This window comes from Macaca mulatta, chromosome X (genome assembly GCF_049350105.2).
Source record: "Macaca mulatta isolate MMU2019108-1 chromosome X, T2T-MMU8v2.0, whole genome shotgun sequence".
Lineage (NCBI taxonomy): Eukaryota > Metazoa > Chordata > Mammalia > Primates > Cercopithecidae > Macaca > Macaca mulatta.
Genome location: NC_133426.1, coordinates 56904322 through 56917495, shown reverse-complemented (window position 1 = coordinate 56917495; position 13174 = coordinate 56904322). Strand labels below are relative to the sequence as shown.

At 35.7% G+C, this 13174-nt stretch overlaps 1 pseudogene; it reads left to right on the top strand.

Annotated features, from left to right (window-relative positions):
• Positions 1-9405: 9405 nt before the first annotated feature.
• Positions 9406-10518, top strand: LOC705500 (peptidyl-prolyl cis-trans isomerase D pseudogene; annotated as a pseudogene).
• Positions 10519-13174: the final 2656 nt, after the last annotated feature.

Sequence of the window (13174 nt, the reverse complement as noted above, 5' to 3'; positions counted from 1 at the left end):
GTAGATCACCAGAGGTCAGGAGTTCCAGATCAGTCTGGCCAACATGGCGAAACCCCATCTCTACGAAAAATCCAGAAATTAGCCAGACATGCTGGCATGCACCTGTAATCTCAGCTACTCAGAAGGCTGAGGCAGGAGAATCACTTGAACCCATGAAGCAGAGGTTTCAGTGAGCTGAGGTCGTGCCACTACACTCCAGCCTGGGTGACAGAGCAAAACTCCATCTCTCTCTCTCTCTCTCTCTCTCTCTCTCTCTCTCTCTATATATATATATATATATATATATATATATATATATATATGTAAATATATATAAATATATATGTGTAAATATATATAAATATATATGTAAATATATATATATATTCTTTGTTCATGAATTGGAAGAATCCATATTATTAATATGTTTGTACTACCCAAAGCAATCTACAGATTTAATGCAATCTCTATCAAAATACCAATGACATTCTTCACAGAAATAAAAAAGAATCCCAAAATTTATACGGAATCAAAAAAGACCTAGAAGAGTCAAAGCTACCATAAGCAAAAAGAGCAAAACTGGAGCAATCACATTACCTGACTTGAAATGATACTACAGAGCTATAGTAATCAAAACAGCATAGTACTAGCATAAAAGCAGACAGACCAATGAAACTGAATTGAAAACCCAGAAACAAATCCACTCACCTAAAGTGAACTTATTTTCAACAAAGGTGTCAAGAATATACACTAGGGAGAAGACAGTGTCTTCAATAAGTGGTTCTGGGAAAACTAGACATGGAGAAGAGTGAATCTAGACCCCCATCTGTTGCTATATACAAAATAAAATTGAAATGGATTAAAGACTTAAATCTAAGACCTCAAACCATGAAATTCCTACAAGGAAACATTGAGAAAAATCTCCAGGACATTGGCCTGGACAAAAATTTCTTGAGCAATACCCCACAAGCACAGGCAATGAAAGCATAAATGGACAAATGGGATCACATCAAGTTAAAAAGCTGCACAGTAAAGAAAACAGTCAACAAAGAGAAAAGACAACCCATAGAATGGGAGAAAATACTTGCACACTATTTACCTGACAAGAGATTAATAACCAGAATACATAAGAAGCTCAAACAACTGTACAGAAAGAATTCTAATAATTCAATTAAAAAGTGGGCCAAAGATTTGAATAGACATACAAAAGAAAAGATACAAATGGCAAACAGGCATATTAAAAGGTGCTCAACATCATTGGTCATCAGAGAAATGCAAATAAAAACTACAATGAGATATCATCTCACCCCAGTTAAAATGGCTTATATCCAAAAAAAAAAAAAAAAAAAAAAGCAATAACAAATAGTTGCAAGGATGTGGAAGAAATAGAACCCTCATACACTGCTGGTGGGTAAGTAAACAAGTACAACCACTATGTGGTTTTAGTTTCTTTGAACGTTCCTCAAAAAAACAAAAAATAGAGCTACCAATTGATCCAGGAATCCCACTCTTAGGTGTATATTCAAAAGAAAGAAAATCAATACATGGAAGAGATAACTGCACTCCCATGTTTTTTAGAGCATTGTTCACAATACCTCAGATATGGAAGCAACCAAGTATTCATCAACAGATGAATGAATTTTAAAAAACATGGTACATATATACAATGAATTACTATTCAGCCATAAAAATGAACTAGATTTATTCATTTGCAACAATATGAATAGAACTGGAGATCATAAGTGAAATAAGTCAGGCACAGTAAGAAAGACATAGCTTGTTTTCACCTACTTGTGGTATGTAAACATCAAAACAATTTAATTTATGGAAATTGAGAGTAGAAGGATGGTTACCAGAGGCTGAAAATGGTGGTGAGGGCCGGAGGGGATGGTGAGGATTATTAATGGTTACCAAAAATATAGTTGGAAAGAATGAATACAACCTAGTATTTGGCAGCACAACAGGGTGACTATAGTCAATGATAATTTAATTGTACATTTTAAAATCACTAGAAAGAATATAATTAGATTGTTTGTAAAACAAAGAATAAATGCTTGAGGGGATGGATATCCATTTTCCATGATGTAATTATTTCACATAGCATGTCTGTATCAAAACATCTCATGTACCCCCATAAATACATACACTTACTATGTATGCTCAGAAATTTAAAAATAAAAATAAAAAAGAAAATGTGGTAGATGTATACCATGAAATATTATGCAGCCTTAGAAAAGAATGAGATCACGTCCCTTGCAGCAACATGAATAGAGCTGAAGGCCATTATCGTAAGCAAACTAACTCAGGAACACAAAACCAAATACTGCATCCTCATAGTTATAAGTGGGAACTAAACACTGAGAATACATAGACAAAAAGAAGGGAACAACAGACCCCAGGACCTACTGAAGGGTAGATGGTGGAAGGAGGTAGAGAATCAAATAATTACCTATTGGGTACTATGCTTGTTACCTAGGTGATGAAATAATCTGTACATTAAACCCCTATGACAAAATTTACCTACATAACAAACTTGCACATGTACCCCTGAAGCTAAAATAAAGTTAAAAGAAAGAATGAGAATATGCAGGAAGTTCAAACAACTCAACAGCAAAAAAACCCATCTAATCCAATTAAAAAGCGGAAAATATCTACATATACATTTCTCAAAGTTAACATTCTAAAATTGTACCTCAAGAAACTGAAAAAAAAAAAAAAAAAAAAAGAACAAATCAAGCCAACAGCTAGCAGAAGAAAACAAATAACAAAGATCGGAGCAAAGCTAAATAAAATTGTGACCCCCAAAACATCCAAAGATGAATGAAAAGTTGTTTTTTTAAAAAAAGGTAAATAAAATCCAGAGACCCCTAACTAAATTAACCCAAGAAATAAGAAGATTCAAATAAGAACAATCAAAAATGAAAAAGGAAAAATTATGACTAATACAGCAGACACATAAAAAGGTCATCAGAGGTTCGAATGAACATCTCTATGCTCACAAAGTAGTAAACATAGAGTAAATGTATAAATTCCTGAAAGCATATAACCTCCCAAGATTGAACTAGGGAAAAAAAAAGAAATTCTTAAGACAGCAATAATGAGCAGTATGATTGGATCAGGAATTAAAAAAAAAAAAAAAGTCCCCAAAAGTAATAGCCTAGGCCAGAGGAATTCACAGTTGAATTCTATCAGACATACAAAGAAATGGTACCATTCCTACTGAAACTATTCCAAAAAAAAAGTCTGAAGATCAGTAGCAAATCTATATATCAATAACAATCAAGCTGAGAACCAAATTTAAATCTCAATGTTATTTACAATAGCTGCAAAGCAAAAATACCTAGGAATACATTTAGGAAAGAAGATAAAAGAACTTTATAAGGAGAAATACAAAACACTAATGAAAGAAATCATATATGACACAAACAAATGGAAAAACATCCCAGGCTCATGAATTGGAAGAATCAATATTGTTAAAATGACCACACTGCCCAAAGTAATTTACAGATTCAATTCAGTTCCTATCAAATTATCAACATCATTTTTTCACAGAATTAGAATAAACAATCCTAAAATTCATATGGAAACAAAGAGCCCCAACAGCCTAAGCAATCCTAAGCAAAAAGAACAAAGCTGGAAGAATCACATCACCTCACTTCAATTTATACTACAGGGATATAGTAACCAAGACAGCATGGTACTGGTGTGAAAATAGACACATAAATTAATAGAACAGAATAGAGAACCCAGAAGTAAGGTCACATACCTATAACCAACTAATCTTCAACAATGTTGACAAATACATACAATGAATAGATTCTTAGTAAATGTTGCTAAGAAAAGTGAATAGCCAAATGCAGAAGAATGAAACAAACAAACAAACAAACAAACAAAAAAACTCATGACAGATTAAAGACATAAATGTAAATAAAACCATACAAAACCTAGAAACAAATTAGGGAAAGCACTTTTGGACATTGGCCTTGGCAAAGAATTTATGGCTAAGTCCTCAAAAGCTAATGCAACAAAAACAAAAATAGACAAACGGGGCTTAGTTAAACTAAAAATCTCCTACACAGCAGAAGAAACAGTCAACAGAGTAAATGGATAACCTAAAAAATGGGAGAAAATATTTGCAAAGTATCCATCTGACCCAGGACTAATATCCAGAATCTACAAAGAACTTAAGCAACACAGAAAGTAATGTAAATAATAATAATAATCCCTTAAAAAGTGAGCCAAGAACATGAACAGATGTTTTTCAAAAGAAGATATAAAAGCAGCCAACAAACAATACAAAACAAAACAAAAAATAAAATACTCAACATCACTAATCATCAAAGAAATACAAATTAAAACCACAATGATATACCATCTTACTCCAGTCAGAATGGCTATTAAAAAGTCAAAAAGGCCGGGCGCGGTGGCTCAAGCCTGTAATCCCAGCACTTTGGGAGGCCGAGACGGGCGGATCACGAGGTCAGGAGATCGAGACCATCCTGGCTAACATGGTGAAACCCCGTCTCTACTAAAAAATACAAAAAACTAGCCGGGCGAAGTGGCGGGCGCCTGTGGTCCCAGCTACTCGGGAGGCTGAGGCAGGAGAATGGCGTGAACCCGGGAGGTGGAGCTTGCAGTGAGCTGAGATCCGGCCACTGCACTCCAGCCTGGGCGACAGAGCCAGACTCAGTCTCAAAAAAAAAAAAAAAAAAAAAAAGTCAAAAAACAACAGATGTTGGCAAGGATGCTGAGGAAAAGGAACACTTACTCCATGTTGGTGAAAATGTAAATTAGAACAACCTCTCTGGAAAAAAATGCATGGAGATTTCTCAAAGAACTAAAAATAGAACTACCATTTGATACAACAATCCCACTACTGGATATATATCAAAAAGAAAAGAAGTCGTTATATCAAAATGTTACCTGTACTCATGTCTTTATTTCAGCACTATTCACAAAGTCATAGAGTAAACCTAAGTGTCCATCAATGAATAATTGGATAAAGAGAATGTGACATATATATATATACACACACATACATACATGCTATAGAATACTTCTCAGTCATAAAAGAATGAAATCCTGTCTTTTGCAGCAACATGGATAAAAATGGAGGCCATTTTCTTATGTGAAATAACCCAGAAAGTTAAATACTGCATGGACTCATTTATAAGTGGGAGTTAAATAATGAATGCACATGAATACAAGGTGCAATAATAGACAATGAAGACTCTGAAAGGTGGAAGGTTGGGAAGAGGTTAGGAATAAAAAATTACCTACCGGGTATAATGTACATTATTCAAGTGATGGCTAAAAGCCCAGACTTCATCACTACACAATACTGCACTTGTACCCTCAAATCAGTAAAAATTTTTAAATAAAAAATAGAAAATGTTGTATATACATATAATGGAATATGATTTCACCATAAAAAAGAATTAAATCCTGTTGCATATTCTCACTCATATGTGAGTGCTTTTTTAGCTTTTTTAGTATATCATGAACATAGAGGTCAGATTAGTTGTTATCAGAGGCCACAAAGGGAAGTGGAGAGGGTGGATGAAGAAAGAAAAATAATACAAATGTATTTCTGCTAGTAAAAAGTAATAAAAAAAAAAAGTATTTACATGCTGCCCAGTTTTAGCAGGTTGTAATCATTACTTCCTTGTATGGACAATTTTTTCACAAAGTTTGAAAATATAACCATAATTATTTCTAAATAGTAATTATTATAGGGAAAATGTTAAACAAGGATAACAGCATTCTTTTGAATTAGAAATTCATTTTACCATAGACTTGGCTATACTTTGTAAATAATGCACAGAATAATGTAACTCCTAAAAAGCGTTTTTCTTCATGATTAAGTTTAAAAAGCAGTTATTTTGAATTCCTTTTCAGGTAATTCACACATCTCCATTTCAGTCACTGCTATTTTTGTTTGTCCTTTTGATGATGTCATGTTTCCCTGATTGCTCTTGATCCTTGTGGCTGTTCCCTGATGTCTTCACATTTGAAGAAGTAGGTACTGACTCCAGTATTCACAGATTGGCTTTGTTTTGGAAAACCCTTCCACTATCAGCCTGTCCAGAGATTCTGGGCAGGTCATCTTGTGTTTTATTGATGCCCAGGGCCAGTTGGGTGAGCACGGTACTGGGGCATGATGAAACCCTGGAGCCGTTACAGTCAGTGTGGCACTGGGGAATGCCCAAAGCCTGGGTCTGCTCTACCTGTCATGGCACTGGAGTGAGTCAGAGAGCAAGTACACCTCACAGGCCTGAAGTCTGGAGATCTGGGGTCCCACCTGGCACCATGGCAACGCTGGAAGATCAATCTGTGGGTACTGACCTACAGTCTGCAGCCATGGGACCTGTCTTGTGCTGAGTTTTACTGTAGTGGGACTGGAACTGGTCCTAGGTAATTCCCGTACTCATTTCCCTCTCTTTCCTTCAAGCAGATGTTACATATTTTTATACTGTGCTGCCTGCAGTTTTTTTAGAGATGATGTGGATAATGTAAAACTGTCCTTCTTACCCTCTTCAATGCATCTATTCTTATTGTTGTGCTACAACCAGGTACTGTGACATCTCACCTGGTTTTCTTTGTTCTTGTGAAGATATTTTAGTTTGTAAATAGTTCAAATTGATGTTTCTGTGCGGGGACAATCACAGGAGAGCTCTGTCCCACCATCTTGCTCCACCTCTCTCCAACTTTCAGCCAATTTTTCAGCAAAAATCTTAAAGATCAGAAGGCAATTGGATGATAGACTGATGAAGAAAAAAAATCTTTCAACTGAGAATTCAATATCTGGCAAAAATGTCTTTCAAAATCGAAGGAGAAATTAAGATATTCCCGGGCAAACAAAAGTCAGGGAAGTTCATTACCACTACACCTGCCCTATAAAAAATGTTAAAAGAAGTCTTTCAGGATGACAATACTACCCAAAGCTATCTACAGATTCAATGAATTTCCTATCAAAATCTTAATAAGGTTTCAAGGTTTTTAAAGTAATTTAAACACTTTTTATAAAATTCCTATGGAACCACAAGAGACAATAGACAAACAAAAGAAAACAAATTCTTTAAAAAGAACAAAAAGGATTCACACTTCTTGATTTCAAATTTATTACAAAGCTACAGCACTAAATCAGTGTGCTGCTGGTGTAAACACACACACATATAGACCAATGGAATAAAAGAGAGCTGTGAAGTAGACTCTTGCTTATTTATGTAAGTGATTTTTGACAAGAATGCCATGACTATTAAATGAGGAAAGAAAATATTTTTAACAGTCAATGCTGGGAAAACTACATGGACACTTGCAAAAGAAAGATATTGGACCCTTACCTTACATCATATACACCATATACCTTACACTATGCTGTCTTAAATGAACCAAAGACCTAAACATAAGAGCTAAAATTGTAAAACTGTTAGAAGGAAACATGAGAGAAAGCTATTATGAAATAGGATTTTGCAACAATTTATCAGCTATGACACAAAGAGCACAGGAATGGAAACAGGAGATACATTGGACTCTATTAAAATTAAAATAAATGCATCAAGGGACATCAACAGAATGAAATGACAACTCACAGAATTAGACAAAAATTGTGAATTATATATCCAATGAGAAATTAATATCCAGAATATACAAAGAATTCCTACAACTTAATGATAATAAACAAGCACCAACGAAAAAGTGGGCAAATGGATTGAATAGGTATTTCTCAGAGATACAAATGGCCAATAAAATAATAAAAAGATGCTCAATTTCACTAATCATTAACGAAATGCAAGTCAAAAGTACAATGAGGTACCACTGTACATTCATTATGATGACTATTACAAAAATAAATACATAAAAACTGTGAATGAAGATATGGAGAATTTGGAATACTTGTGCATTGCTGATGAGAATGTAAAATGGTACAGCCACTGTGAAAAACAGTTTGGCAGCTCCTCAAAAAGTTAAATTATCATATTATCCAGTAATTCTACTTCTCAGTATATACTCGAATGAAAGGAAACCAGAGATTTGAACAAATATTTGTACACAAATGTTCATAGCATCATCATTCACATAGCCAAAATGTGGAAACAACATTTTGTCTATTGTCAGATGAATTGAAAAACAAAATGTGATATATAGGTGCAGTGGAATATTACTCAGCCTTAAAAAAGAATGAAATTGTGATAAATGCTATAACATAAATGAATCTTGAAGACAGTATGCTAAGTGAAATAAACATAAAAGAACAAATATAGTATGATTTCAGTTGTATGAGGCACCAAGGAAAAGAAGTTACCAGGGACTGAGGGAGGGAGGAATAGGGAATTATTTTTTTAATGGGTACATATTTTATGTTTGGGATAACAAAACAGTTCTGAAAATGGATAATGGTGATTGCACAACAATGTGCATGTACTTACTGCCACTAAACTGTACTCTTAAAGTGGTAATTTTATGTTATAGTATAGTTTACTCCAATTAAAAAATCTTATAAAATTAATAAAAATAATATACCTCAATAGGATGAAGGGAAAAAATGATTATCTCAATTGACACAAAAAAGCATTTGACAAAATCCAACACCCTCTAATAATAATAATAATAAACCTGTCAACAAACTGGGAATAGAAGGTAACTTCTTCAAGATAAGAGACACATGTGACTAAAAAACAGAGCTAAATTCACATTTAACAGTCAAAGGCTGAAACTTCTCCCCCTAAGTATAAGAAGAGGACAAGAATACCCCCTCACTATTTCCATTCAACATTGTACTGCAGTAGGTTCTAGACAGGGCAATTGAGCAAGAAAATAAATAAATACAAGTCACCCATATTAGAAAGGAAAATGTAAAACTATTTTTATTTGCTGATTATACCATTGTATATAGAGATGATCCTAAGGAATCCATTAGTAACTACTGAAACAATTAAAAGGATTCAGTCAAATTTCAGGATATGCTATGGATTGAATGTTTGTGGCCCTGTCCCCTAAATGTATATGTTAAAGCCTAATCTCCAGTGTGATAATATTTGAAGGTGGAGCCTTTGGGATATAATTAAGTCATTAGGGCAGAGCCCCTATGGATGGGATTAGTGCTCTTATACGAGGTGGCCAGAGAACTAGCTCTCTCTCTGCTCTCCACCATGTGAGGGTACAATGAGAAGACAGCCATTTGGAACCAGGAAGAGGGCCTATCGCCGGGAACCAAATTGGCCTGTACTTCTTATCTTGGACTTTCCAGCCTCCAGAACTGTGAGAAATATATGTTTATTATTTCAGCCACTCATTCTATGGTAATTTATTATAACAGCCTGAACTAAGACAAGATACAGTATCAATGCTTAAAAATCATGAGGGAGGAGTTTGAGTTGCTGGGCGGCCACGAGGATCTGCGTCCAAATGCATGTGCCAGTCGAGATGTCGCATCCGTCCCCCCAAGTCAAGCCCTCCAACCCCAGTAACCCTCGAGTCTTCTTTGACGTGGACATCGGAGGGGAGCGAGTTGGTCGAATTGTCTTAGAATTGTTTGCAGATATTGTACCCAAAACTGCGGAAAATTTTCGTGCACTGTGTACAGGACAAAAAGGCATTGGACCCACGACTGGGAAACCTCTCCATTTCAAAGGATGCCTTTTTCATCGAATTATTAAGAAATTTATGATTCAGGGTGGAGACTTCTCAAATCAGAATGGGACAGGTGGAGAAAGTATTTATGGTGAAAAATTTGAAGATGAAAATTTCCATTATAAGCATGATTGGGAGGGTTTACTGAGCATGGCAAACGCAGGTTGCAACACAAATGGTTCTCAGTTTTTTATAACAACAGTTCCAACTCCTCATTTGGATGGGAAACATGTGGTGTTTGGCCAAGTAGTTAAAGGAATAGGAGTGACAAGGATATTGGAAAATGTGGAAGTGAAAGGTGAAAAACCTGCTAAATTGTGCATTATTGCAGAATGTGGAGAATTGAAGGAAGGAGATGATTGGGGAATATTCCCAAAAGATGGCTCTGGCGGCAGTCATCCAGATTTCCCTGAGGATGCGGATATAGATTTAAAAGATGTAGATAAAATTTTATTAATAACAGAAGACTTAAAAAATATTGGAAATACTTTTTTCAAATCCCAGAACTGGGAGATGGCCATTAAAAAATATGCAAAAGTTTTAAGATATGTGGACAGTTCAAAGGCTGTTATTGAGACAGCAGATAGAGCCAAACTGCAACCTACAGCTTTAAGCTGTGTACTGAATATTGGTGCTTGTAAACTGAAGATGTCAAATTGGCAGGGAGCAATTGACAGTTGTTTGGAGGCTCTTGAAATAGACCCATCAAATACCAAAGCATTGTACCGCAGAGCTCAAGGATGGCAAGGATTAAAAGAATATGATCAAGCATTGGCTGATCTTAAGAAAGCAGAGGAGATAGCACCAGAAGATAAAGCTATCCAGGCAGAACTGTTGAAAGTCAAACAAAAGATAAAGTCACAGAAAGAGAAAGAGAAGGCAGTATATGCAAAAATGTTTGCTTAGAAAGCATTCAGTTTTGCTTATTGTGTGTTGTGTAAATGCAATAAGAAAATGTAAAGTTTTTTGTCTATTAATATGATCCCTAATGTGTTTCTTTTGACCCCTTAGTTCCTTATTGTTTACAGTTTAGGAGTACTGATAGGGGTTCATGCTTAATAAACGTGTCACAATACAGTCAATAAAGTGGTTTTGTTTGTTTCTTTGAGATGGAGTCTTGCTCTGTCACCCAGGCTGGAGTGCAGTGGCACGATCTCGGCTCACTGCATCCTCTGCCTCCCGGATTCAAGTGATTCTCCTGCCTCAGCTTCCCAAGTAGCTGGGATTACAAGCATATGCCACCACGCCTGGCTAATTTTTGTATTTTTAGTAGAGATGGGGTTTCACCATATTGGTCACGTCACGCTGGTCTTGAACTCCTGACCTCGTGATCTGCCCCTGCCTTGGCCTCCCAAAGTGCTGGGATTACAGGTGTGAGCCACCATGCCCGATGAAGTAAAATGTTTTTAAAAATGGTTATCTGCATTATTCATAAAGAATAATGGTGTCCAGTCTTTTTAAACTTGTAAAGACACATCTTATTGAATAAAGAGATGACAGTTTAGTTTGTAAAAAAAAAAAAAAAGAAAGAAATCATGAGGGCTCAATCCCACAAGACTGCCCTGCACTTTAGATGCCAATTACAAGTTCCAGGTTATGATCTGTACTTCTAACAGAACAACTATAAATCAGGGTTCTCGTTCAATTAATTTGCTGGAGAAGCTCACAGAACTCAGGGAAACACTTCACTTACATTTACCCATCTATTGAAAAGGATATTACAGAAGATACAGATGAACACCCAGAAGGAAAAGATATATTGGGCAAGGTATGTGGAATGGGGCACCAGGCTTCCATGCCCTGTTCAAGTGAGGCACCCTTCAGGAACCTCCAGGTGTGCAGCTATCCCAAAGCTCTCTTAACCTTGTTATTTTGGGTTCTTATGGAGGCTTCATTATGTAGACATCATTGGCCATTGGTGATCGATTCAACCTTTAACTCCTCTCTGCTCCAATCTTCTAATCATGCCCTGGTCTTTCCAGTGAACAGCCCACATCCTGAAGATATCTAGGGTCTGCCAATCATCAGTCATCTTATTAGCATACAAAAGACACTCTTATCGCTCAGGATACTTCAAGGGTTTTAGGGGCTGTATGCCAGAAAAGGAGATCAAAGAGTAAATATATATTTCACAACATCACAGTGAATAATTCCATTTACCATAGCATCAAAAAGAATAAAATAACTTAGAAATAAATCTAACCAAAACTACAAAACATTGCGGAAATAATTTAAAGAAGATCTAAATAAATTCCAAGATACCCAGTGTTCATAGGAAACTCTGTTCGTGGGAAATTATGTCCTCTGGAAACTCTGTGTTCAGGGATTGTAAGGCAATATTGTTGAGATAACAATACTCCCCAAGTTTATCTACAGAGTCAGTGCAACCCTTATCAAAATCCCAATGGCCCTTTTGTTCAGAAAAGGAAAAGACAATCCTAAAATTCATATGGAGTCGAAAGCGACCATGAAATTAGCTGGGCATGGCGGCACACGCCTGTAACCCCAGTACTCAGGATGGTGAGGCAGGAGAATCGCTTGAACCCAGGAGGCGGAGGCTGCAGTGAGCCGAGATCGTGTCACTGCACTCTAGCCTGGGCGACAGAGCAAGACTCCGTCTCAAAAAAAAAAAAAAAAAAAAAAAGGGACCATGGGTAGCTAATAAAATCGTAATAATATTTTCAGAGAAATCACACTTACTGATTTCAAACACACTGCACAGTTACAGTAATCAAAAAATAAATGTGGCTCTTGCATAAGGATAAATAAAAAACATGGTTTTCGCATACAATTCTATGAGATAGAATTAGGAGTCCAGATATAAGCCTATACATCTGTAGTAAATTGATTTTCAACAAGTATGCCAAGACAATTAAATGAGCTAAGAATTGTCTCTCCAACAGAAGGTGCTGAGACAACTGGATATCCACGTGCAAAAGAATGAATTTGGTCCCCTTTCATCACACCATGTCTTCATCACACCATATGTAATAATTAACTCAAAATGAGTCAAAGACATAAATATAAGAGCTAAAAACAAACAAAATTTTACAAGAAAATATAGGGGTACATTTTCATGAACTTGGATTTGGCAACGTTTAGTTAGATGTGACTCCAAAAGCACAACCAAGTTTTAAGCTTTTGTGCATCAAAAATACTATCAAGAAAGTGAAAAGACACCCCACAAAACGGGATAAAATATTTTCAAATCATATATCTTTTAAGGTTCTCCTATCCAGAATTTAAAAAGAACAATTAACAGCCCTGCTACAAACAATTCAATTAAAAAATGAATAAAGCACTTGAAATAGACATTTCTCCAAAGATACACAAATGTCCAACAAGCACACAAAAAGATGCTCATTCTCATTAGTCATTAGAGAAATGCAAAATAAAACCACAATAAGATACCTCTTCATACCCACTAGGATGGCTGTAACGATAAAAACGACGGAATCATTTCTATAATGTCTTTCTCCACAGATTTATGATCTCACAAAATCCTGTTTTAATTATAGCAATTGTTCTGAGTTATAAGTTTAGTGTCTAGGTTATTCTGTTC